Here is a 4,600-nt window from a genome sequence, read left to right as displayed (position 1 = left end):
AAAAATAGGTGCGTGTTCTCTCTAATTTAAACAAACGACCGGTAGGCTAAGCCTACTTAAACAAATTTACAATGATCATTACTTCTGAAGGTGACCCAAATTACCATGAAAAAAAGTTTAACAGCCCTTTATTTCAGAACAAACAGAGGCTGTTGGTCGGAATCCCATGTAATCCGGACCACTTATCACGCGTGCAAAATGCAAATTCGTGCGAGCCGGGCGTACGCAGAATTAACGAAAACGCTAAACGGGCCGAGCGGTACGTCACCGAAATTGACAAACTTTCGCAAACATTATCAAAGGATAAACAAGGTAATCTCGGCGCTCGGCGGTCGGTCGGCGTTCGATGAAGTCGTATAAACGTCTCGAAGTTTCGCCGCTCGCCAGCCGAGAAAATAAGGAGTTAATAAGCTATATAGAAGCTGGGAGAAGCGATTGCGTGAGTGATATAAATACAAAGTAAATGCTCTTTGAATAAGTGCACACTTGCGCTCGTGATAACGAAATTAAAGGTGGCGTGTGTGCGCGCCGTTAGCGCTCGCACGCTTTTCAATATGTCTACACATTATTGATTAGCTTCTGAGAAAAACTTGGCACGCCTATAACGAGAGCGCTCATAGACTTGCTGAAGGCGTAGAGCGCAGTTATTTATGTGTCGTACCGCACAGTAATTATAGATGTCGTTTGTTTGATATAGTACTGTCACTTGCATTAATATCAAATTCTTTTGAAAACAAACAGACTGGAATATATTACAATTTTTAATTTACACTTTTTCGTATGTCTCATTTAATCGACGATTTAACGCTTTGAAGTCTTAAAATTATCGAAGGTATTAATTTAATTTGAATGGTACTTCTTTTTTATAAAACGGATAAAATTAGTGGATGATAAAGAAGGTACGTAATGCTATAATAATCTTAAAAGATGTAATTACAGCATAATAAAGTCGCAAAGTTTGAGGTGTAACATTAATTTTAGATACAAGTCCGCTGAGCGGGTAATCTTCGGCCATTTTAAGCGGGCCATAGTCCGCCGAATCCTAAAGCTTAACGCCTGTTTGTTAGGCGTAATATGCTTTTAACACCTGCGTTACAGAGTTACGTACAACGTGAGATAATGTTGATTTTAGATGAAGTGATGAGTTAAATGTATGGATATATTGGACTAGCGAGTAATGGACGCCGGAATAGAATCGATTTGAAGATTGATTGATGACTCTGAGTCATTTTACATTTTAATAAATTCTTATAGAACACAACTTTTATATTTCAACGTGTTGTTTTACATTACACTATCTTAATACTAAGAGTCATCATCTTCCTCCTTATCCTACTCCCGTAGGGTCGACGCAACAGGTTTTTGTCCTCCATATAACTCTTCACCACACCATTCTTGATCATGACACCTTACACGCAATCTATCCATCTCTTTCTAGGTCTACCTCTACCGGTGTACCTCCATGCTCACAACTAACGTTCTCCCTGTACTTGATATTCATCTCTCTTAATTATCTTAATACTAACAGTATCAATTTAATTGGTAGCTTTAAAGTAAATAATAAAAGCTTAATAATCGTTTAATATATACATAGATGTGAAAATAATACATTAAGCTTATTTTGCGTTCGTATCGCGGTTTAATTTAGAAAAAGCTCATAATTTGTATTAGGTTCTCGCAGTTAGAATTCAGAGCTGAGCTTTGTAATTTATAGCAAGAGATATACACTAAATCTGTTCGAATCCACACCTTGTTGTAGACTAACAACATTAATGTAATAATGTTACATTTTCATATCTATCACAAAAGTATTAAATCATATTAAAATTACTTGTTTTTATAATGTAGTCATAAAAACTTTTTTATAAAATAGTATCAAGAAAACATAAGCTAAATAATTATCATAAACAAATATATTAAACAAAGCAATGAATCTTAGTTTTTTAATTGTTAAAAATCAAATAATTAAATAAAAATTAGATCCTCTGTTTCGTAACGTTCAATTGTTTTATTAGGTAAATGGTAAAAATTGTAAAGAGTATAGAATTGTAGAATTCTATTATTACAGTGTAGGCATAGTAAAGTATATGCATATGTTGGTATATGTTGGTACTCGTAAATGTTTTCGTCGTATATCAATGCGCAGTACGATAATAAAGACACGCGCTCCTAGATACTTCATGTTCACGTTGAGTAATTAATGAGTAATGAGATAATTGTAACGTCTATTTTAAATTGAATGTCGGATGCCAGGGCGCATTGAATGTGTCACTATGCGGGCCAATGCAACATTTAATTGTAGTAGTTACAGAATTGTTGACAATTATATTTATTGGTTTGACGATTCCTGAATCAATTATTTATTTATATATTGCATATGGCTGGAATTTATTTGAAACTGAATTAGGATATGGATGAATAATACGTTGTACAATATAAATAAAATTTACATTCCTAAACATTTGGATATATGGGATGTTCGAAGAACTTCTGAAAAATGTAGTACCGTTGAAAATTCTAAAAAAAGAGTTAAAAAACATAGTCCAAATTATTGAAAACATGCATATTGCGTTAGATAATTATAATAAATAAATGTATTATGTAAAAGTTACATAGTAGTGTAATGGAATAAACCATAATCTAAATTACAAGATAGCGGATCGTTTATTGAACCTTTGTACACAGTGTTAACGCTTACACCTATTATGCAGAGGCACGGAACCTCACAAATCTATTCGGGGCGCTTTCGAAGAAGTGGCCCGTATTTACAATGTTTCTGTTGGGATAAATTGATGCTCTAAATTTGCCGGTGGGCCAGGTGAATGCATATCTACATATTTTACGATACCGGAAGCCTCCTTAAGGGGAACGTTTCGGTTTAAAAATAGCGGAAAATGCGGGAGCACTTTTTATGCCGCGAGTTTTAACAAGATCTACCTTATTTATACAGAAGGGAGGAGATCCACGGAGATTTATTGGCGGGAAGCGTGACGGATCAGAGAAGATAACTTCTAACTTCATGCGGCTGAATTTAAATTAGAATTAATACTATCCAAAGGTTTTAAAGGCTTAAGATGTATCTTCCCAAATTACAAAAATGTAAATATTTACTATTCAAAGTAGATAAAACAACATTAATTAGTTTATACATATCCAATGAGATGGCAAAAATTCTATGTACCATTATGTTAAGATTATATGCCATAATATTAAATTACCGACATGTATACGTCAGTCAGTAATTATGACAGATGCAAGATTTATCTCAAATCCCTCAAAGCGCGATAAGGAATTAACCAATACTATTTGATCTTCCAGCGGTAGCAATTCCCAAGTAAAGTTCGTTATCCACTACGAAGAGAGTCAAAGATAGAGCTCTGATTGGAGTGGTGTTACTGTCAAAGTGCAAATCAGTCATAGGTGACGAGGTCACGCATGTGTTGATAAGGTCGAATGTGCTGACAGTGGTATACTGTGTTTATAAAGCAAACGTTTTGTTTCCTTGTGGATAAACGGATTGCGGATAATATAAGCATGTAAAAATGGATAGATATTTTTTGGCTCCAACAATATGTCAATAAACTTTAAAAAATAAAACAAGATGAAGGCGAAGAATTCACCGAAAGATGTAGAAACATGAAATTAATGAGTCTGCCTATAAATAGATGCATGTATAATTTATTAAGAGGCAGTTGCAGTTTTTTGGCTTAGCTCGCAAGTGGAGAGCGCGACTATTTACTGCGGCTTACGGCGGTGCATTTTTATTTTATTAACAGCTTCGCTTCCAGATAGGAAAACTTAGCGGGGGTGAAAAAAATAGATGTGCGAACAGATAAAATGAATGCATTTTTAATGCTTTATACTTTATCTGTTGTATAATAAATTATTTGAGAAAACGTTAAGGTTGTTACTTCGCATACTTCAAAGGAATAGGTCTAGAAATGAAGTCCAACTGCAGGATACGGAAACGAATCTTGAACACTTCGCTTAAAACGCTGTCACATTTTAATGTCATTGCAGTAATCGACCTTAGCAACTCTATAAATGGTGGCATTATACTTTTAATCAACAAATCATGCTCGTCATTTGAAAACAAAAGCACAAAGCCTAAATGTGGGCCCATCTTTATTTGTTTGTTTTTGCATAATGACCAAATCCGTTACTAAAAATAAAAAGCATCACAATATTGTTTTAAACATATTGACACTTGTTTGAACGTTTAAATGGTCATGAATTATTTAAAAGTTCTCACGTTAACAATAAACAGATTTTTATCTGGTTCTTTACCATTTTAAACAGATTACAAGAACTTATTTTGTCAATAAAGCGTTATTTAAATCGTACAATATCAACGGAACAAACAATCGTATTTCAATTTCAAAAAATACGATCCAATTCTAAAATTTATTCGAATCGGTTTGTTTACGTAATTGAAACACATTCGCACAAAGCTGTTAGGGATTCTATACGAAATTTGAATTTTAATAATACAAAACATGTTCGTGTATTCATACGTCACATCAGTGCTTATTTCCACGGCGTCTATGCTCACGATTTACGTGTCTCGCGGGAGACGCAGAGTAATGTCATTGTAGAGAGA

The 4,600-nt window shown here is 34.2% G+C and overlaps 1 long non-coding RNA gene across 2 annotated transcripts in view; it reads left to right on the top strand.

Moving 5' to 3' along the window:
* The window catches only part of LOC106104184, a 47,637-nt gene that overhangs the window by 2,277 nt on the left and 40,760 nt on the right, over positions 1 to 4,600 (top strand). The window lies entirely within an intron of this gene.

Source organism: Papilio polytes, unplaced genomic scaffold (assembly GCF_000836215.1).
Source record: "Papilio polytes unplaced genomic scaffold, Ppol_1.0 DF823691.1, whole genome shotgun sequence".
Taxonomy (NCBI): Eukaryota; Metazoa; Arthropoda; class Insecta; order Lepidoptera; family Papilionidae; genus Papilio; species Papilio polytes.
Note: the sequence above shows the minus strand (reverse complement) of the source record. Positions and strands in the feature narration are given on the sequence as shown.